The sequence below is a fragment of the Ambystoma mexicanum genome, chromosome 3q (assembly GCF_040938575.1).
Source record: "Ambystoma mexicanum isolate Mex_15411 chromosome 3q, UKY_AmexF1_1, whole genome shotgun sequence".
NCBI lineage: Eukaryota > Metazoa > Chordata > Amphibia > Caudata > Ambystomatidae > Ambystoma > Ambystoma mexicanum.
Window position 1 is genome coordinate 286,410,864 of NC_090926.1, and position 23,413 is coordinate 286,434,276.

General features: G+C 50.4%; 2 protein-coding genes across 5 annotated transcripts in view; one reads left to right on the top strand and one right to left on the bottom strand.

Moving 5' to 3' along the window:
* The window catches only part of DGKA (diacylglycerol kinase alpha), a 542,794-nt gene that overhangs the window by 361,783 nt on the left and 157,598 nt on the right, over positions 1-23,413 (bottom strand). The gene's annotated exons all lie outside the window — the stretch shown is intronic.
* The window catches only part of PAN2 (poly(A) specific ribonuclease subunit PAN2), a 1,309,324-nt gene that overhangs the window by 104,361 nt on the left and 1,181,550 nt on the right, over positions 1-23,413 (top strand). The gene's annotated exons all lie outside the window — the stretch shown is intronic.

A 23,413-nucleotide genomic window follows, 5' to 3' on the forward strand; every position in this document is an offset into this window, starting at 1 on the left:
AAACCACTCAATTTGTTTTAGTTTCCGCCTTTTCCTTGATCATGGTTACGAAACCCCTAGGCTTGTGTGCAAAGTGCTTGTTCTATCTCTTAGCCATGGTCCAACTGTTGAGCCTTCCAGTGTCATGATGAGCCAAGGCATGTAGAATCCATGCCAAATAGAAAACTGCATTTAATACCCCTCGGTTCACGCCCCAAAGCTGCAAACAGCCAAGTTCTATAAATTGGGAGAGCTGGAAGGAAATATGGGCACCTTTATTCGTCGGGGGCAGAAGTCTCAGTGCAGCCTTCCTGGGGGTTTGAGTCCTCCTGCTAGGGCCTTTAAGGTAATGGTTATATTGGTGTGTGAGGCAGGAATTCTCTTGGGCTGAGCGCTTATGGGAGTTAATTTACATAATGCCACCTTTTGACTAGCCTTTTCACCCTGGGCTGCAGTTACAATGTCCTGTTAATAGAGGGCATCATGCAAATGTTAGTTCAAAACAGGGGTGTCTGGTTCAGTTAACAGATTAGATTTCCAAGTCTACTCTGCTAGTATTTTAGTGTTTTGCTTTTGTGTGTTTAGGGGGTTGCTACCTGCTGTCTCATGGCTACTTCAAAGGCACTTGAATATTATTCATTTAAAGCACGACATTACCAGCCAGCTAGTATAAAAGGAAAACTTAATCGTATGCTCTCCCTCTCTCCCGAAAGGAGTGCATACAGTAGCACCCTGGTAGATTCCAGTTAACATGCATTTAGCTTTGGGAAAAGAACACCTGGATCCCAGCAGAACAAGACCTTACCCAACCTGTATCTGCAACTTAAGACATGGCATAACATAACAGTGTAGCATACATAACCAAGTGTAGCACTTTAAAAAAGGGGAGGGCACAGGCAATATAGCTCAGTGCAGGCACCTAGCAAACCATGGCATCGCTAGGTATCCCAAACCAGTAATGATGCAACTCGACAGAAGCAGTACCGTAAAGGTAACGGGTCGCACGTGTGTGCACACATACACCCCGTTTCTGGGTTTGAAGTCTTCTCCTGCTCTAGAGTTGATGGATTGCAAGATGTAAATGGATACTATTTTGTAAGACAAAGGCCTGGGACTTGTCAGGTCATCCCTCACACCCTGCCTTCACTCTTCCCTTGGGCAAATTGCTGTTTCCTTTCATTAAGAGGTGCCATTCCTACCTTAATTAAGATGTTGTCCAGATGAAGAAACATTTATCCTTTTTTGGTTGGAGAGTGATGGCTCATCCTTTGAAACAACTGGTGCCTTCCATAAATGGAGTTTAAAAAAATGTTTACTTGACCAAACCCTAGGCTAGTGAGTCTATGCTCAAGGGCACAGAGCATGTGATTGGCTCCACGTTGGTCAGACTTTTGGGTCTTCCAGTGTCTCGTGGTGGGCCTGTGCTTGTTGTACACCAAGCAAGAAAACCCAGGTGGCAAAGCCCTTCTGCTTACTTCCCTAGGGCTCCCAGCAGCATTTTGGAGGGTTGTATGACAGAAATCCACATTTGCCAATTTGGCCACAGCTACCTGGAAAGCAACACATTTTATTTCTGTTTATTCAATAATGTCATGATTATCTAAAGGATTGTTTTTGGACCAAAACCTTAGGCTTGTGCTTCTGGGCAGAGTAGTGATGGACACAGCATGTCACTGGCTCCTTGTTGGCCAGACTCTTGAGTCTTCCAGGGTCATGTTTGTTGGGTTGCCTTGCATTTTTGAGTGAAAGCTGGACCCGTCGGTGCATGCGCCCCTGTCCTGAACATGATGCATTGGATGATCCAGCCCTGTTCAATTTCAATTGTTTATTTTGGTAAATGGAAGGCAAAAAGAAATGCCGCCTCTGTCCCCACTCCGCAACCATAGGATGGACTTTTTATGGTTAGGCCAAGAATCCTTTTATTTGTTTATGCAAGTTTGTGCTTTAGACACTTCATTAGTGTGAATTTGTTACACTTACGAGTGGTATTGGTTAAAGAATGAGTTGGCAATCTCGCCGCAATTTGGTGGGCCTGATTTATACTAAAGCCATGCCTCGCTTAATTACCCCCCCTCCCATTAATCATTCATTTGGTTAATTTCGCTTTTACTCAACTCGGATGTGTGATCGCCTGGAATTGTATATAAAATGCTAATCGACAATTCTCCTAAAATAGGACACCTTTTCTTGTTTTTGTCAGAATATTCTTATTGAGCTTGTAGTTAATGGTGACTAGAGTTGTATGGCTGCTTCTGCGGAAATGTTGCTACGTGCAGCATGTGCATAAGTAACACACACATGACCCCTACACAACTATCAAGACTTCCGGCTGCCCCAAAACAAGTCTCCATTTTAGGAAAATAGACGTCCAATCAAACACCCCACAAGGTATTCTCTGTAGCGCCATTTCGAGGGGATTGTGTCCTCCGACGTATTCCACATCTATGACAGGTAATCACCACAGCTGTGCTGCTTCGGAAACTTTTGTCTGCGTCTTGCGTCGATGCGCCGTCGTCGAGGACCTCCTCCGACGTCATCTGATTTGATAAGTAGGACGCACGACGCCCGTAGTCTCGGTTCCGTTTTTTCCGCGAACGTGTTGCTTCGTGAATCTCGGTTATGCCTCGACTCTTTGGAGTTCTGTTCTTCTCGGTTCTTCGAACCTGTTCGTTTTTGTGAGAAAATCCTTCGTAAGGAGATGTCTTCTACTTCGTCTTTGACCCCGCGTCCAGGCTTCAAGAAGTGCGGGGAGTGTGGGTCCAAGATGTCGGTGACGGACTCGCACGACACCTGCCTCTGGTGCCTCGGGGAGGCCCACGACACGGATGACTGTATCGACTGCCAGTCGCTCACGTCCAAAGCCTTACGGGAACGTAAGAAGAAGTTGTCAGTAGGTCGGGTGTCCAAGCCCCGGAAGTCGAAGTCTGCGGGGCTTTCGACGGATGATTGGAGAGGTGACTCTGCGTCGTCATCGGAAGTCTTGTGGGTCTCCTTCTAGGAGTCGGTCTCGCCACTCCTCGGCCTCTTCGAGGCTTTCTCGGAAGCGCCAACAGCGGTCGTCTGCCAGGTCCTCTTCTGAGGACTCTGCCCGGCACGTCGCTTACCCCACCAGCTGTGCAACGCCGGAGGAATGGGCTTCCTTCGGGAAGAAAATGCTGGCGATACTCGAGTCGCAGGGTACTAAACCGTCCACGTCCCCGAGTGGGGTCGGCCGTGAGAGGTCGAGACACCGCTCGCAAGAGTGGCCGGCACGAGTCACGGGAAAGGTCCCGTTCGGACAAGGGGACTCGTTCTCGACGTACCCGTTCCAGGTCCCGGTCCTCGACGCGTTCGAGACCGTGTGCACCTGTGATGTCTTCAAGGAAGACATCGACGCCTGAGGCATCAAGGGCGTCGACGGGCTTTCTGGATGCTCCGAGGAAGTCGTCGAAGCCGTCAACGCTCAGGACGTCGAAGGACACGCTCGGAGCTCCGGCTTTGAGGACACTGTCAACGCCATCGATGCTGGCGGCACTGCATCCGACGCCGATTTACTCGACGCTGATGCCTGTTCTCTCGATGCCGGCGCCGATTCACTCAACGCCTTTCGAGGCCGGGGTGTTGGAGGTACCCCGTGGCACGGGGGAACCCCCTAGAAAGGCTCTTGTTAAGAGCAAGCACTCTCGGGTGCCTTCTTTTCACCACCTGGAATATATTTCGGAGGTGGATGAGGATTCTGATGGCCTGGTTCCTAGTCGGGTTCCAGATGAGATGGTCTCGGGCCATAGCCAATTTGACGATTTGAGGCAGTCGCTGCATGATGCCAGTGGACTGGACACCTCTCCGGAGGTGGAGTTTTGTAGGCCTGAGCCTGGCTCTCATGCCAATTCCTCGTACCGGCGCCTTATGGCTAGGGTCTCCGAGTACTTGGGATGGTCTGCTCCCCCAGGGGAGTTTGTGCAGGATGATCTCACGGACATTCTTGATGTTGGTCCCCCAAATGACCCGGTACTGCCGTTTCATATGGCTCTACAGAGAAGGGTGGCGGCGGCTTGGACTGCTCCGGAGAGTCTCCCGGCGGTGGGCAGGTCCTTGTCGCGAAAATACCGTCCAGCCAGTAGCGACCCCTGCTGCTTGACCAGGCACCCCACTCTGGAGAGTTTGGTGGTGCAGGCGGCCACGGCCCCGGCAAAGCAGGCATCGTACCCTACCATCCCTCCTGATGGGGACGACAAACGTTTTGATGGCTGGGCGAAGAAAGTGTTTTCTTCGGGTGGTATGGCGCTTCAGGCGGCCAACTCCATATGTGCCTTGTCTCGTTTCACACACACTCTGTGGAACTGTGTTGCGTTAGCGGCTGAACATATTCCTGAAGGGGACGAACGGGATGGTTTCCTTGCTATGGTACAGGATGGTAAGGATGCCATGTGGGAGTCCGTTTAGTCGGGTTTGGACATGGCTGAATGTGTCAGCAGGTCCATGGCGGCGAGCACCGTGATACGCAGGTTTGCGTGGTTGCGGAAGTCGGGGTTTGCTCCTGATGTGCAGTCCCGGCTCCTCAACAGGCAGACAAGAGCCTTGAGAGGTTGCAGACCTCCAAAGCTGCAGCAAAGTCGTTGGGCGCTGCAGTTCGCCAACCTCTGCCTTTTCGTCCTAGGGGACAGCAATGGAGGGGTGGTTCCTTTCGCTATTACTCGTCCTTCACTAAAGCGAGAGGAGCTAACAGTCAAAGAGGCCAACGCAGGGGTACCAGAGGTGGACGACAGGGTACCCGTGGTGCCAAGGCCGCTCGGACAGTTGCCTCTTTGCCCTCAGGTAACGCCGCAGCCGCTACCACTCAGCCATGAGGCCATGTCCCATGGTTCGCCAGTTGGGGGAAGGCTGGCGCAGCATCTTGTAGAGTGGCGTGCCATTACTTCAGATGTGTGGGTTCTGGAGATCATATCCCACGGCTACTGTCTTCCCTGTCGGCAGAGGCCTCACGACAATCCACCAGGGAACCTCTCTTTGAAGAGTCTGGATCCTCTCCTTGCGCAGGAAATTCAAGCCCTGCTGGAGAAAGGCGCCATAGAACTGGTGCCTGTCGCGGAGAGGAACAAGGGATGGTATTCCCCTTCTTTTTTGATTTCGAAGAAAGACTGGGGATTGAGACCCATCATGGACTTGTGCGGTTTGAACAAACTCCTCAGGAAGGACAAGTTCAAGATGGTTACTCTCTCTCAAGTCTTCCAGGCCCTTCAGCTTCAGGACTGGTTGGTGTCTCTCGACCTCAAGGATCCTTACTTCCATGTGTCGATCCATCCCAAGCACAAGAAGTACCTGAGGTTCGCGGTTGGTGACTCGCACTTTCAGTTTCGGGTCCTGCCGTTCGGATTGACCTCCGCCCGAGGGTTTTCACCAAGCTCATGGTGGTGGTGACAGCGCATCTCAGGCAAGGGGGGATTCAAGTCTACCCCTACCTGGACGATTGGTTGATCAGGGGGAGCTCTCCTGAGCAAGTCCTGGATCATCTGTCCGTCACCTGCCACTCCCTTCACAGGCTGGGCTTCTCCCTCAATTTAAAGAAGTCCCATTTGATGCCAACACAGCGGCTCCAGTACATCGGAGCAGTGCTCGACACTTCCCTGGGCAGTGATTTCCTCCCCAGGTGAGGGCTCTTCACATTCAGCAGATGGTACACAAGTTTCAGCATGCCCAGACGCTCCCAGCGTTCGAGTTTTTGAGGTTGCTCGGCCTCATGGCATCCTGCATTCTTCTGGTGCCAGAGGCTCGCCTGCGGATGAGATCTTTGCAGTGGGCACTCAAGATGCAATGGTCGCAGTCCTCGGGCAGGATGTCGGACCCGGTTCAGGTGCCGCCCTCGGTCGCCCAGGACCTTCTGTGGTGGGCCGTCGAAGGCAACTTGATGAAGGGGCCTCCGTTTTGGCTTCCCTGGCTGGAGGTGACGATCGTGACGGATGCATCCCTCACGGGATGGGGAGCTCATGCTAACGAGCTTTGGAGCTGAGGGCCGTCAGGCTAGCCCTGAAGGCTTTTCTGCCGACTGTGCGAGGAAAGAATGTCCTGATCCTTACGGACAACACAGTGGCCATGCACTACCTCCACAAAAAGGGGGGGGGGCAGGGTCACTTCCTCTGTGCAGGGAGGCGATGCAGCTCGAGTTCAGTTCTGGGCCGTCCAGCAGGAAGTTTCGATCTCTGCAGTTCATCTGGCCGGAGACGAAAATGTGATGGCGGACGCTCTGAGCAGGCAGAGCACGATCTCTCACGAGTGGGAGTTGGCTCAGGAGATTCTCCTGGAGATCTTCGCCCTTTGGGGGACCCCTAAAGTGGATCTCTTCGCCTCCAGTGTCAACCAGAAGTGTGAGAGGTTCTGCTCGCGGGAATTTCCTCCAAAAGTAGCCTTAGGAGACGCGTTCGTGGTGGAGTGGTCATTCCCACTGCTGTACGCGTTTCCTCCAGTCCCCGTCATCCCGCAAGTGCTGTGGAGGTTACCCAAGTTCGGTTCCCGGATGATCCTCATTGCTCCGGCGTGGGCTCGGAGGACGTGGTACCCGGACCTTCTCGACTTGTCCATCTGTCCTCCACGTCGTCTTCCCTACCGAGACGATCTGCTCTCACGGGAGGGGGGGTCAGGTTCTCCATTTAGAGGTCAGATCCCTCAACCTTCATGCTTGGCTTCTGAAAGGTTGAGGTATAAGGATTGGGACCTCCCTGAAGACGTGATGGAGGGGTTGCTCTCGGCCCGACGGCCAGCAACAAAGTCTCTGTACTGTTGCCGTAAGTTCTGTGACTGGTGCAGAGTTCAGAATGTGGATCCTTTTGCATGTGACATCCCCATGGTTCTATCCTTTTTACTTTCTTTGGCCCACAGGGGCTTGCAAGTGGGTACCATTAAAGGTTACCTGGCGGCGCTGTCCATCTTTAAGCGCTCGTCTGAAGAGTGTTTCTACTTTAAAATCTCTTAATTTCACAGCTTCTGAAAGGGCTCACTAATGTGTTCCCTCCGTCACCATTCCTGGTGTCCGGTTGGGATTTAAACCTTGTTCTTAAGTTTCTTATGGGTGCTCCGTTTGAGCCTTTACATTCTTGCCCTTTGAGGCTGTTAACTCTGAAAACTGTGTTTTTAGTTGCGGTTACTTCCGCTCGCAGAGTGAGTGAGTTACAGGCACTTTCAGTTAAGCCACCCTTCACTGTATTTCACAAGGACATGGTTGTCCTTAGAGTTCGTCCTTCTTTTCTTCCGAAGGTGGTTTCGGAATTTCATTTGAGCCAGAAGGTGTTCTTATGGCGTTCTATCCTCCTCCACATCCTGGTAAGGAAGAGGAGAGGCTCCATAGGCTTGATCCTAGGAGAGCTTTAAGCTTTTATGTTTCACGCATGTCCTGGGTCAGAGTGGACGATCAACTCTTTATTGGTTACGCTGGAAAGCGTTTGGGACAAGCTGTGACGAAACAGACTTTGTCTCGCTGGATTATTTTGGCCATCTCAGAGTGTTACCGCTTGGCGGGTAAAGACCCACCGGCTGGCTTGCGGGCCCATTCTACCAGGGGTATGGCTGCATCTACAGCCCTGCAGAGGGGTGTTCCTATTCGCAACATCTGTGATGCAGCCACCTGGGCTTCAGTACATACCTTTGTACGTCACTATTCCCTCGATTCCATCCGAGGACAGGATCTGGCCTTTGGCAAGGTGGTCCTTTGCTCTATTTGATTGGCAATTCTAAATTTTGATTCTAAATTCTTTCCCTCCTCCTTGCTCTGGTACTGCTTTCGGAGTCTGTCATAGATATGGAATACGTCGGAGGACCCAATCTCCTCGAAGAACAAGTTACTTTCTTACCTGGTAACGTTCTTTCGATGGGATGGGATGGTCCGACGACATATTCCATATCGCTCCCTCCCTACCTTCCCCGCTGCAGAATTTCTTTTGCAATTGCAGCTTACGTTCCGCAAGGCTTTGTGTCTGACTGGCAGTAGACTAATGTCACACGTTCTGAGGGAAAAAACTACAACTGAGGCTACGGGCGTCGTGCGTCCTACTTATCACATCGGATGATGTCGGACGTCGGAGGAGGTCCTCGACGACGGCGCATCAACGTCATGGACGTAGGACGTAGACGCCGAAAAAAGTTTCCGAAGCAGCACAGCTGTGGTGATTACCTGTCATAGATATGGAATACGTCGTCGGACCATCCCATCGAAAGAACGTTACCAGGTAAGAATGTAACTTGTTCACCTAATGTATAATAGTGTGGTGGGGTGGGGTGGGGTGGGGGAGAGATGAGGAGAATGGGCACAACTCCTCTGCCTCTGTTTGCCTCCTCCCGATCTCTTTCAGCAACAGCTCATCATGGCGGCCAAAGACCACTCTTCAGTCAACAGCGATGTTCTCAGCCAGGATCCCAGAGTTCCATTGATAATCTCTGTGCACCGATGTCGCGATTGGCAGACTCCCCAATGAGGGACAGTTCATCTCCCGGCCACAGCTTTCTCCCCCGAGCACTGCCACTCCACGCTGTACTTATCTGCCAAGCCACTACAGTGGCCCCTCATTGAGAATTCCAACTGCCAGTCCGTGTTGCCAGCTCGGGCTGTGCGCCTCAACACCCCGCATATCGGGGCAACATAAATCGATGGAGTGTACACGCCCATAAACAGAATTTTCTGGATACAGGCTGCTTGCATTGCCCAATTTCTCTTGCCGAGGAGCTAGGAAAAGGGAATACCCTAGGGCTGGGCGGTGCAGAGATTGGCATTAAGGCGCGGGGTAGAGAGGAGGGGAAATGTAGTTTCCCACAGTCGCCAGGTGATAATGTTTCTCTGGGAGGCTTAGGTGGGCAATAGCTCAAACTCTGGGTGTTCCCGGCACTTACTTCGCCCATGTTCCCATGAGCTTCCCTTTTGACCACCCGCTGACCAGGATCAAAGCAGCGCCGCCCTTAGTCTGGTGAGCTGCCCTACAGTCCTGTAAAAGAAAACCATCATCACAGGCTTTGGGATTGAGGGCCAGGCCTGCGCAGAGGCAGCATGCAAGTTCTCGGGCTTTGGGATTGAGGGCCAGGCCTGCGCAGAGGCAGCATGCAAGTTCTCGGGCTTTGGGATTGAGGGCCAGGCCTGCGCAGAGGCAGCATGCAAGTTCTCGGGCTTTGGGATTGAGGGCCAGGCCTGCGCAGAGGCAGCATGCAAGTTCTCGGGCTTTGGGATTGAGGGCCAGGCCTGCGCAGAGGCAGCTTGGAAATCCTCAGGCTTTGGGATTGAAGGCCAGGCTTCCGCGGAGCAGAGGCAGCTTTGAATTTCTCGGTGGTCGTCAGCACTTCTGCTCTTAATTTCTTATTTGGAGAGTTTGGGGTCAGCCCCGCTCTTTGCTCCTGTCCCTCTTTTTCCATCTTCTTCCTACTCTGCTGTTGTAGGGATAGTTGAATGGGGAGCACATGAGCAGTTTGTGACCAGTATTAGCGAAGTAATGTTATATTGCAAGGGGAAGGGGACGGGGGGCGGGGGCTGCATCGCAGGATGCACATTGAAAGGAGGTTTTGCTATGTTTGTGGTAGAGTGGCGGGGGCACGTTTGTGACTTCCCCAGTCCATTGTCTAATCTTCTAAATAAAGCATGTGAAAACCGGAAAAGAGTTACTGTATTGGTTGAGATGTGGAGCCTATTGGAAATCTCCTTTTAATATGTAGGTAAATATGTTACGGTTTCATTTTGTACTTCATGTGTCTTGTTTGGCATTGAATAAAAAAAAAGTTTTCATTCATTGTTTTAGCTTTGCATTTTGGGACTTGGAAACCCTAACTTTCAGTCGAAAAATAACTACACCTGTCCTGGGATTCCGATTCCGAAGCAGGAATGGATGGGCGTGGTCTCGCACGTGGGGCACCTTGAGAGCTCAGCAGGGAGTCACCCCCTTAAGAATGCTTTCGGAATAACCTGCAACTCCCACAGAAATATGCTGCATATTCGGTCTGTCTCCCGACAACCGACTGGTTGCAATTTTCGTTTGATAAACGTAATGTTTGGAGTTGTATTGTAGGTGTCCTATATAGAGACACTGTTACACAATACACATTGAAGCTGATTGGCTGGCATGTAATTGGGCTGGTTTTGCGGCCGCTTGGGTGGTTGAGGGGTTCCATTGGGGGCAGGACTTCTCCCAATGGCGCCGCCTCTTTGTCTGCCCAGATGTTGTGCACCTAGTAGTGGCCCTCCTTCGTTAACCCCTTCACCCCCCCAATCTCCCCTCTCCATCATGCACAGGTTCCTCTCAAAGGCCCAGTATAGCTCCTGCCCTTTTTCTCAGGAGGAGTCCGGGATCAGTGGGTGAACACCTCGCTGCTTCTATTCAGTATACTGCAACATCTCGCATCTTTAATTTAGACTAGATTGCGGATGTTGGGCTTCTTACTGTCCGGTTGAGACTTGTGTGTAGAGCTGCTTCAAGGGGAACCTCCCTAGGGATGTACGTTTAAGGCACTCTTACTTCCACCTCTAGCAGAGGCCCTAGGTGCCACAGGGCTTTGTGGTACTACCCCAGGCGTTTGTGACTCTGTACCGGCCCTATGCGCTCCCCTTTTCCACACTGCCTCGAACTTGACTCTCTGCACTGCCTTCAATGGTTTGCGGTGAGATCCCTGCATGTCCACTACATTGCCCGCACATGTATTATATCTGCAGGGCATCCAGCCCTCGCTTCGCCATCTCTGCCATTCTTTGAAGCTGTTGCCTGAACTCCCTCCCCAAAGAAGCACGTTGCCTTCCCGGTTTGGCTGGCCCCGCCCCTCACCATTGATTCGATAATGAAGAGATGAAACCTTGCATTGGGGACAGGCACCACCATAGCCAGGGGTTTTAACTGTGAGGTGGAGATGAATGCCCCGATGTGGTGGTGCAAGGGCGTGTCCAGTGTAAGCAAATGAGGAGTATGGGGGTTTGTGTAGGTGCACGCTTCAGCCAGGCCGGGCTCTAGAGTTTGGTATTTACTAGATAGTTTTATGGTAGATTGAGAAAGGGGGCGGGAACATTGGTAGTGAAATAAGGAACGTGTGCATTCGTTTCCATGGACCTGAGGAGAGACGGGAGCGCTTTGTTTTGATTGAGGGTGAGACTGAATTTTAGTGACTGGAATGTTCTGCTGGTTATTGTGGGAACCTTTACGTCAACTCCTGACATGCTTTCTTGATCATAGGGCATGTTACATGATGAAAAGACTGTTGGTAAATAGTTGGTAAATAGTTTTCTTTTTATCTGCCGGGGAGTAGAGGTTTCATTGCTGTGGAACAGGCTATATGATTTAGAATGGATTCAACTGTACGGATGAGGTGGTACTGGAGGTTTCCAGTGAGTGATGAGGATTAGCCTGTGAATGTCACTTCTCTCCAGGGGGGGAGCCCTTTCCCATGAGGCTAGGGAGGTGTGGCTGCCACCCGATAGTCCCTCTATGGGGTGGTTGAATGCACAGGGACCTCATGGGGAGGGTCTCTGCCTTTGGGGGCACGGGCAATCACCTAGGGTGCAGCTTGTTGAGCCACATCACTCCCCAACATTCCCTACCGAGATATGTCATTGAGAGTGAGCACATGTGTTTTTGTAACACATGGTATATTGCCAGAACAGTACATACTGAGATGAGGAAGAACACTGGAACCATTAAGAGTAACCGAGGTGGCTCACTGGAGGCATGAGGAATGCCGAAGAGACACTTTCTGCAGGTGTGGACGTTGCACCAGGGCAGAGTCCCAAAGATAAAAAGGAAAGAGAAGAGGGCCTAAAGGAAGTCTGATCGCAGGGTAGCCAGGAGCCTGGGAGATTCGAACTTTGAGTGAGGGCTGGAAGAAAGGCAGGGGATGCTGGCGGCAGGCTGCGAGAGTCAATTGTGCATCTGAGAGAAGCAGATCCAACTGCGAAGACTGAAGGAAAGAAGTGGTGACGCGAGCGCAACAATGTTGACTGCCGGGTCCCAGAGCGAAGCCAAGACCGGAAGGCGCCGAGGACCGTGAAGGTGCACCGGGACGTGTACTCATCTGTGTGGATAGCCATGCCTGTGGTCAGTGGACGGGTGTATTATATGTACCTTGCCGCCATTGATGGCAAGTTCTTGTTTGGGTGCCCGCTCTGGTGTTTTGCTTCTTCAGTCGGTCCTTGTGGCTGTGATTAAAAATGGTTTGCAGCAGCGACAGTCTATGCTTCAACTAATCACCACAGAAGGCGCAGTGGCAGGGAATGATATGGGAGAAGGAGCCTGGGGGGGTAATGGGACAGGGGTGGTGAGAGGCTCACCAGTGGGCTGTCGGAGTGGCCCTTCGGGTGTAGAAAGGTTGGCTGAGATGAGGGGGGTTGGGGCGTGGAAAGTGGGGGGGGCTGGGAGTGGTATGTTATGGGCGACATGCCGGGTGGGAAGAGAAGGTAGCGTCGCCAAGAATAGACTATGGTACTGCACTGTGGCAACAATAACGGGCAACCCTCAATTGGACACACTTCTAAATCGACCATGGCACTACAGTGGTAACACGTGGATTTAACTGTGGCAGTGCAAGGGACGGCTACTCTGTAATCACCTGGATTCAACTATTTAAACGATAGGGGGAAAGGCCTATATCCAACCTTGGAAGCAGCAACGCAGACACTTAGAATTGGCTATGACACTGCAATGGACAAACTCAGAAATCAACTTTGGCACTGCTGTAGAAACGCCCAGATTTAATTATGGCAGCGAGGGGGAGAATGGAGGAGCACTTGAATTTGAGACTCAGCAGTGAATGGAGAAACCCCTACGGTTGGGACACTAGAGCATTGGCAGAAAGTGCCTAACGAACTTGGAGCCTCAACAATAAACGGGAAACGACCTACAGTTAAGACACGGCAGCAAATGGAGACTGACGAGCGCAGAGAGGCTAAAACATCCTGCACGTGATCGCTTGAGACCGGCCATGTCTAAGGCGTTACTCCATGTCCGCTAAAGTGCCTTTTTGGAATTTCCTCTGCCTGCTTGCCCCTTTAAGGCAGCAGTGCAATATTTTCTGCTGGCAGGTCCACTCTTGCCCACCCCGCAATATCTCCTGCTTTTGTCACCCTAGTCCGCTGCCTAGCCCTGCCATATGAGAGAAGCATACCTGGTTCGGGAGCAGTTTGTCTTTAGCTGACCTACTGTGTGTGTCCTTAGGATACACAGTCTGCTATCTACACGCGTCCCAAATCTCTCCCTCCCGCCCCCTCTCTTCAGGGGGAAGTCCCAGCAGAATGACTTTAGTGGTATGAATTGACTTAGTTTGCCCCAGCATTCCGGGGCCTCAAAACTCCAATCTGCAGCTACCTTTTTAAATGGCTGAATTCGTGAATCTTTGAAGGTTAAGTGTTGGCTTGTGTGAGCATTGTGGGGCGAAGACCTCTTACATAGTGTAGGTGAGATTGGCCAATGGTTTTTGATAATCTTTTGCTAGACAACTTGACAAGCCCACAAATGTTGGCTTTGGGTAGAAAAGCTACAACATGTAAGCTTGTTGCTCTGTGGGTAGCATTTGCCTTCAGCTATTGTTGGGGGCGGGGTGTACTTTTGCACTGCTTGTGATGGTTAGCCCAGTGTGAAGCACCAGGACAAATGTCATGTTTTTGGCCAAATGGATGTTGCCCCTTTTTACTTGATTGGTTGATGCTGTTTATGGGAAGGTATCTGGGTTCACTCCAAGGGTTGGGGTCTGAGGATATGGCAGAAAAAAAGTTTAATTGTCGAGGGATGCAAAACCTCCATGTACATTTTATTTCAAGGGATAGACCCAAAGACGATGCACGTTGGCGCACAAGTTCCCTTATGTCTATGGCAAGATGGGAATTCTGCCCTATGTAATGTCTATTCGCGGCCTTGCCCCCACTACCTCGCTGAATGCATCTTGCTGTACACTCCGTCTCTCTCCATCGCTCATCTCTTCATAACCTGCAGTTCCCCATCCATTGTGCCTCCTCCCACTTTCACTCCTTTTCCCTACTTATCCCATGGCCATGAGACATGTCTTCAGTGGTGCTCTTCGAAACAAGGCTCACACTCCACCTGCTAGAAGTGGAAGTATCTGTCCAAACTCCCCCACCCTCCTATCTAAACTTGTAGCACAACCCACCTGTCACAGAGACACAGGCCCCAATAGTAGGTGGACTCAGTTTGATGTATTCATATTTAGGCTCCCAGGTAACGGCAGTAAGAATGAGTCCCCCAAAAGCTCCCGTCACCATCCAACTTCCGCATCCAACTGCCCCTTGGAGCTCTGCTTTAAGATATCAACATCCCCTTGGCCATCCCACTTAAGAATGCACCTCAACCCACCATTCTGAGCCTTTCAAGGTAATTGTAGATTTACAGCATGTACCATACCTCCCTTCTCTTAGGAAGAGTCAAGCCTCCTGGCTCACCCCTTGGGAGGGCTCCACCTTAGCAAGTTTGCCTTTGTTCCACACACTCCCATCATTATTGATTACCTCATCCTCATACACTCACTCCACTCTCTGTGGCCACCAGAGACTACCTGTCTCCTGGAACTATCCCCCCTTCCACACTCGCACTATGTTCCCTTCCTGAAAATCCTTCCTCTTCACCCGCTGGAGATGATCATATCTGGCCATAGTCTTCTCCATTTTCGCTTTCACAAGCCGTTCACTCTGCTCATCACATTAAAAGAAAACTATGGAGGGCCAACTGTGGTGTGTGGCTTTGTTCTCTGCAGTGCCTCAAAGGGACCGAATCCCATGGTTGCATGAGGGTGCCAATCTGTATGCACATAACCTGCGCTCCACCACCTCCCCCCATCTGGTACCTGTCCCTTCTGTCTTGCCTGCAAGAACATACAACTGAACCTTTCAACTGCTCTATTAGTCTCAGGATGGTACAAAGAGGACTTGTGGTGATCAACCCCACTCCACCCAAGAATTTCTCCACAACTTGCAAGGTCACCTGGACCCCATTATCAACATTTCCATCGGGCACCCTTTTGATTTTGGCACGTTTCATCGAGAAAACCCACCACTGCCTTGGAACTCATGCGCATCATTTCTCCTTCCTCTTTCCCCATGGAGGGGACCCAATATGTCAAGGGCCACAAACTCCCAGGGGTAGGCTGGGTTACTCCAATGACCCCAGTAGTTGAACACAGATCTGAAGCATTTTTATCAGCCTCCCCACATAACTATACACTCCATCCTACCATTCCCAGATCCAACTCTTTTTAGTATTGCCTTACAGGGATTCAAGACTTCTAGAACACCTGCCTCATCCCCATGAGCACCCTCTGCCCATAGTCATAGTAAATTCAGACTCTTGAGGATCTTCCTACCCTCAAAACCCAGTTTGATGTATTACCCCCTGCTGTTACCTGTGAGTCGAAGCTGAATCAAGGGCTCTCTCCAACTCTTGCTTCAGAGGACAACATTCCCTTGGACCTTCCACTAACAATGATCCTCTTCACACCGTTCTGGGCTGTAAGGAATTGTGGATTTACAGCATGTAACGCCCACTTTCCTGCATGTGCCTTCAGGACCACTATGTAACGCTCTTGATGCTAAAAATGCTGTAATTTCCGCCCGTCCTTATAGAAGTTCCTACTCGTACCCCATCTCCCAGTGTACATCATTCAATCCAAAAGTTCTGTGTAGGGCCCCTTGACATAGGACTGCCTCTGCCTACTTTGCACGTCATGTCTGTTGAAATTCCATCTTGTCCTTGAGTAGATACAAAATAGATAAAAACACAAATCTCCTACATCATGGAAAACAGCCTACCATTGTCGATTGAAAATCTGGGTTAATTTATGAGGTTCTTGATTGCCCCCCAAAATGTTTGCCGTCTGCTGCCCATCTGTGCTAACAGTGCTTTTTGGGGAAGTGAGCTTTATAAATGTTAAATTGTTTGTTACTTTCTGAGAAGTCAAGTTTTCGGTCAAGATTCTATCTTGGGTTTTGTTTCGTGTGGAGAACGACGTGTGGCATTTTATTCTGCTTGGGTGGTTGTCCTCAAAAAGGAAATCTGGCCCACGTGAGAATAGGGGTGTGGCTCTTCGCCATCTACAGCCAGTACAACTCAACTGGGTGCAGAGTTTGGGGTTAAAACTGCACTGCAAACAAAAATAAATTTAAAACGTGGAGAACCGAGCCAGCAGAAAAGATGGAAAACGACAAAACACGAAGCGATGAGCCGAGTACTTTGCACCAGCCAAATGTTAGCTTACTCTAAGTCTTCTAAATGGATGTTGTTGTTGTAAAGTGTTGCTTTATAGCGTGGACCCCCCCTCGCTAATGCGTACTAAGTAATTTGCCAACCACTTGGAGAGCAGTTTCTAGGAAGGCTGTCAGCGGCCTGCTCTCAACTCCTAGGTGGAAAGCACATCGGTCATGGACACGTGCTCCGCGCAAGTGCAGGAAGCAGGCGGGCCTGATCTATTGGGTCATACCGAGCATTTTCTGCCAGATGGGTCACAATATTCACCCTAATAAAGAGATGTCTGTCAGTTGCAGGATATAGAGATCTGCATCACTACATGAGGCTGGCAGGTTCTGTATGCAGTGCGGAGTGTTCTGAAGGCTTGTGTGAAGAGCGAGTGTGGGTTACTCACTCGTGCAGCAGTTTGTTGAGCTCGTTGGTAGATTTCTGTGCGAGCGGTGCTGAGTCCCAGTGCTCTGTGGCACACTCGAGCACCCTGAGTTTCGACGCGCATATCCTGGGTCTGCTCGGTGAGGCCCAGGATCTGGGAATCGTGTGCCAGCCCCTGGGTCTGGGGAATGGAGCAGGGCTCCGGCAAGACGTTTTTTGACCGAGCACCGCTCCGGCCTATTTCCTGCCCTGCTGGTACTAAGCCCCCTTCTGGTGTAGTGTCGTCCCTCTCTTGGCCTGGACACTTTGATGGGCTGTCCTTGGGGAGTGAATTTGATGATGTGCTTAGCACATGGCTCCATGCCAAATTCGGAATGATGAAACTTGGATGTTCGACACATAACATGATTCGGCCCATTTGTACGTCTAGGTGTTCAGAAAACAAAGGGCAAAGAAACAAAACTCTCCCCGATACTAATATATACATGATAAACCTTCCACTTCAGTGGATATCCGTCCAAGCGATCCTGCTGGGATGAAAAGGGTGAATAGATTTCTTAACTTTTTCTTAGGGCGCCAAATCACCTTTTGGGGGGAAAATACTTATTTTGAGGGCAAACTCAGCTAATTGATCGTCGTGAACTCTCCCCCATTGAACGTTCCAATGTAAGATAACAATTGATCAGCGTAGCGTTGTTTAATGACGTCGGAGGGCAGTGTGGAACTGGCTCCCCACCAGTCTGCGGCCCGGCAGTGTTTGGTTTAGAGATCATTTGCAGGCAGGAGAATCTAATTGTTGATGTGTTGTCTCGATTTCTACTCGGCACCGTTGCAGGGGTGTGCCTGCTCTGCGGGTGCTCTGGAAGATCTGAAGGAGCATTGGGCAAGGTTAGTGGGGAGTGATGCAAGATGGTATTGCTTCGGCGTTGATGCGTGCCGTTCAGAAGCACCCGCGTACCATGTGAGGTTCTGTTCATAGGTGGTTTTTGTGGAGTGCACAGAGCAGTGTCTAATATTTAGGGCATCTTGCATTTCCTCGAAGCTAAAATGGCTGCGACCGACCGTGCCATTTCTTCATGGATACAAAGGGGTGGCCGGATGGTAATATTGTACCCATTACTCGATGATACTCTACAGTTTAAGGGCCTCTACGCGCGGGGGCTCTAGGGATATGAAATGAAAGTAGCACCCATGTACGAACAGGAGACACTGAAGTGGTACTGGGAGACGATCCAGCTTCAACTGGAAACTTTGCTCATTCGCTTCATCGCCAGATGGAGTAAATCTCATGCCATTTCCATTCTCTGCTTCTGGATCGCCCCTCCAAGGTAATTTCCAACCTGGTGTGGCTTTGCATCCCGCTTAAGGTGGGGGCCGGGGGTGGTAGATGCAAGCGGGGAACTAGCAGTATTCTGAAACTCTGTGGTGAAAAGCTTTCTAGAAAGAACCGGCACTCCTTGCTATTCCGATTTAGTCTGTTCGCACGCCTGCCTCTTTGTAACCGGCGGTAACGGGAGTAAAATGTGCAACTCGTTCCCAGCTGGCACTGCCTTTAAAAGGGTCTCTAGCTACACACTGGGACACCAAAAGGGAACTGGCAGGATGGGAAGAGGTGCTGGCACAGGACAGTTCATCCACGCGTGATCTTCCTAACTGAAGCCCAGCTTCATGTGCGTGTCCTTTGGGCCACCCAGCAACTTGAGCCTTGAAGCTAGGACTTTAAAGCACAACCCCCCCCCCTCCCCTCTCCCCCTGGAGATGTCGCTCCTCCTTTTATGGAGTAGACCACCACAAGCTCCTAAAACCAGTAAACAATATAAAGACGATACATTGGATTAAAATAATAGTATTTCGGACTGGTTAAGTTACAAGCATTGCAATTGATCTAGCACGCATTGGTGCTGGCGCTTTTCAGCAGGAGGAGGAACACGAACACCCCCACCGCCCCTATGAGTGGAAGTCCCAGGTGGCTTTCAGGGATTAAACCGGCCTCGGCATGTCCCCTGCAGGGCTTCACCCTACTGGAGTGAGAGCAAGGCCAGGGAAGCCACTGGGCTAACCTCCAAGGTAGCGACTCTCTGCAGCCACCCGGTAGACACTCCTGTCCGGTGGGGCGCCCTAATTGGGATGCTGAGTAGGAGTGTCTCTTCCTGCAACTGCAGAATCTTTACTCTGGCAAATGTTGCCCCCCCCCCCCCCGCTCCCCAACTTCCCACCTTGATGTTCTGCCACTAAAATTGTACTCCGGGGTGTTGCACCATAGATTGGGTCCACCTGCGATTATGCCCTCTGGTGCCCCATGGCAATTTGCGCTCCACTGTATTTTTGCTCTCTGGCACACTGGATAGATTCCTTTTAGTTGCCCTCCCCAAACCCTGTGCACTAACCCGCTGAACCTCTGGCCTCGAAACGCTGTGAGGTGAAGGGCCCTTGGCAGACTGCAGACTGAACAAACGGGACCATAACCGCATTGCGTTGCCTGTGAATAGTGTTTAGCATTTAGGCGACTGTTCACGCACATGCCGGGGCGTTTGAGGCTGCCCTTGGCACAGGATGGCAGCAGCTTTGGACTGGGGCTGCATGTTCACTGTATCATGCATGTACGCGAACTGCCATGTGTTCTCTGAATCTGTTCTATTTGCTGCTGTCTGGAGAGCCCTTGATTGCAGAGTTAAAATGAAGATGGGATGGGATGGGAGGAGATGCAATCGGCGCCGAATGAGGGATTGTGAAAGAACGAATTCTGGGACCAAATCCCAGATGCCACACTTCCCCGGATTATGTCCGCCTGGTCAAAGCACTTTAAATTGCTGTGGTGCCACTTGTGAGCACCCAAGGTGATTTTGTTTAGGATGTGCTTCTAACATACAAACACCATCGCTCGTTCCATTCTTCCACAATACATCAAACAACTATTTATGAGAAAAAGGGAAGCAGCTTTCCTCCAAAACCAAACCACCAGCCTGGAGCCCCGGTGTGCCAAATGTATGGCACATCCGTGCCCCGGGTAGAACGGGCTACTTGAACTTGAACAGTGCTCAATGCCTCTGTTCCCCGTTTCCCCACTCTATGCTGAAGTAGCTCAGCCAGTGCCTGCTTTTCCATTGCATGCTGGGGTTTGCAGTCTTGATTTTGAAAATGAGTTGGTAGTACTTGTCATGTGTATAGCGCCTTTCACCATTGGTATGGTCCCAACACGCTGTAGATTGAACGCCCACCGGGACCGAAGCCGTGTATGGGAAATACCGTGCAGTGGTCGAAGTGTATGAAAAGAAGTAGTGGAACTATGTTCCCTGCTGGCCTGCTCGCCCTCCTTCCAAACCACATCACCACGCCCCCTCCCACACGCAATCCAAACCCAAAACAAACACACCTGCTCTTTAAGGGAATGTTCAGTGCACTGCACTGCACTGAAGTGCAGGTTTCGACTTCTTCCTACACTTATTTTAAAACTAAACCATTCTGATAGTTTCTTTTGGAAAACAGAAGTATGGAAACGGTCAAACGTAATAATAAAAAAAAAAGTTATATGGAGGGGCAGGAGGTAAAATCCCTTCAAGAGTGCAAGGAAACTATGGGGCTGAGGGAAGAAGACGGCTTCCAGTATATTCAGCTGCAGCACTGGCTATCGTCTCATGACCTGAAGAAAGCGGCAGCCAGCGACTTTACCCCCACCCCCCTAGAAAGGTACCACCTTACAAACTCGGGGGACAGGCACGTGGTCAGCAAATTATACAGGATATTTACGAAACCGGCGACCCAGCCCCAGTGGCCCTAAATGAAAAAATGCGCGGACACGCCTCTGCTTCCGTTGTCCAAAGAGCAGTGGTGGGAAGTGTGGCAGCGAATCCCGAAGCTTATGAGAAGCATGCAAATAGGAGAAATGTGGACAAGAATCTTGGTGCCCTGGCACTTAACCCCCGAAAAGCTACACAACATCTGTCCCACAGTAACTCAAACTTGTTGGTGGGGGTTGCAGTGAAGTAGGCACTTGGATCCAAATCTGGTGGCAGTGCCCGTCCTGAAACCCTTCTGTGATGTGATAATCAAGAAAATGAGGGGCATCTTTGGCCCTCGGGTGATGAGGGATGTTGGAGAGGCCATGCTAGGCCTGGGTGATGGGCTGGACCCCAGCAGCCAAAACCACAAAGGAAGGCCTATGATGCTCAGTGTGGCAGCGCTTTCACGAATAGCACAAAAATGGAGGCAACCTTCGATACCCAGTGAACAAGACTGGATAGCTCACATCTGGCACTTTGCCACTCTAGAGTGGGCAACCCACTCGGTCCAAGAGGACTACACAAAATTTAGAGCAGAATGGGACTTGGACTTAAATTACCTACATAAAGACTATCGGGAACAATGGTGCCTCCAGAAGCTGAGACTGTTAGACATTCTACGAGTAGCGGTTCAACGCGCCCTGGACATTTCCCTCAGGAAATTCTTGGTACTGCGATCCTTGGGTGGTGGGCAGAGGACCCAGGAAGAGGGAGTAAGTGTACTGTTAGTGTTACTGTTTTTTAAAATTTTAAATGCCAATAAAAAAAATAGAGAAGCACCACTCCTGCCCAATTCGACCACTGGAAAACGAGTTTAGAATGCGTGTGTATTTAAGTGAAACGAATAAGAACCAGAATTCAAAGTAAAACACATGCGTGTTCCGTGGGTAAACTTGAGAGAGCTGCGCGTCTCTTATTTTAAACTTGTTGGCTTTAAAAAATAGTTTCCTGCAATGACGCACTTCACATAAATTCAAGCCTGATTATAGTTTCCACGTCCAAGAGAAGCTCATGCTGACGGAAACTATTTTGATATTTTTCTGATGAAATGGACGCTGAAACCAAAGAGAAGTTCACTGTGCAAACCTCCCCTTTAGCGGCACAAAGCTAGCACCTTCTCGCTTAAGAAATGGGCAATGGAACAGTGCCAACATTCTCGTGTTAATCGGGGGTCAAGTCCTAAACAGAAAAGTCGGGGGACTCATTAAGCTATGAAATCGTATGTGACGTCACAGCATATCAAGGTGAAATATGCACATTTCATTCAATTGGCTTTGCATAACCATACAAATTGCCGAAGGCGAATGGCATTTGCCTTTCATAAAAGCAACAGACCCAAAAAAAACAAGAAGACTGTCTTCTAATGGTGTTTTGAAAAATCAATAACGGTTTCCCACGCAGTCCCGAAATGTCAGCTTTAGTTGTTGCTAATTTTCATCAGCTTATGTGGTGCAGTAGTGAAGAGCCTGGCCAGGTTATGGTTAGACTCCTATGGACGGCGTAAATTCACACGTTTAAAAAGAGACGGGCCATTTTTGCTCATTTTACACACGGCCTCTAAAATACCCTCTGGGATGGCGTCCACCCTCTGGAAAAAGTGGATGGACTCCGTCCACCCACGTGTCCCCTCGACTTGATGTGTGTGATGCTTGGGTCTTCCCGGGGGTGACACTGTGACATAGCAGGGACTATGGTCCCCCTTAAGGGGTGGGAATGGTGGGTGATGACCAATGGGAGGGCTGCATAACGCTGCATGAGAAGTTAAAAAAAAAAAAATCCCACAGGGGACTTCTTCAGGAGGCTCACATTCAGAATGAGGGAGGGGCTAAAATCCTACTTTTTCTTGGGGGGCGGTCAGGGGGTCTCGGACGTTTTCTTGAGTGACTTCTGTATGTTCAGGTTAGTTTATCATGCAAGCTGTGCACGTTTCAAGGCGTTACTGTAAAACAAAATAAAGAGTTCATGAGGGGCCTACTCCAGTGCTTAAATCGCAGACTAGGCCAAAATCCTACCCACTTTAGTGCGTGATCATCTCACTGCGCCTCATATGGATTCCGTCGGAGTGATTCAGTTAGTAGAGAGGCCTCGCTCATGGTTTCCGTGACCTGTTACATGTATAGTAATGGTGTCTATCATAAAGTTGCCCTCCCCCCGACCCCATCCAAAGAAAATGAACATGCTTTCAGGATGGCTATCCATACGTGCACGGACCACCTTGATTTTTGTTTAGGACCCACTGTGAGAAACCCAAGGGTATTCTCACTTTTTTTCCCCCCTTGATCCTCTGCTCAGGTGGCCAGGGCATGGCCATCACCTTTGGATCCAGACTCTGGGGATGGACCAGTGCGGGAGGATCACCTGGATGGAGGGACCTTGGGAATTGGAGTGGGATGCCCACGGGTGAGACACGGTATTCCCCTTTCCCCAATTACCAAACGTCCTATTCTTTCCCAACCCTAGCGGGATATTGTGAGGCTTACCCTATCTCCCCCTCCCCAATTTTGAAAAGCACTGGGATGAAGAAGAGGAACAGAGCTATGAAGATTGGCCATAAGAACCAATGTACCATGGATCCCTATGGGCAGTCTCCATCTTGTCCCATTAACGAGGACAGGCAGTCGGGCATCCCTTTTCCACAACTCACACCTGAAACAGGTTCAACCTCCCTACCAGTATAAAAAGCAGAGTACAGGAACACACTGAGTGAGCTGGGGATGCAGTGTGGACCAGAGGAGCACAAAAGGAGAGTGTTTAAAGAACCCTGGAGTGTCTGGAATGGTGCTAAGGGCAAAGACGCTGATCCTGTGTTGTTGAAGAGCTGCAGCAGGGCTGAGGAGCTGGCCTTCCAAGAGCCAGAGAGAGTAGATCATGTTCTTCCTGGGCATATGAAGGGAAGCCCAGATACCTGAGGGGCAGGTGGGAAGACCTTGACCTCGACCCAGAGAGCTCCAGTGAGGTTGCTCAGCAGAGCTGCACTAATCTGGTGAGTCTCATGGCAAGAAAGAGTAAATCCCAGTGGGCGTGTGTGTGGCTGGAGCGCGAACATGAGCATTCAATTTGAGAAAGAGAGCAGGAAATAAAGGCATGTGAAAAGCATTTTGGGACTTG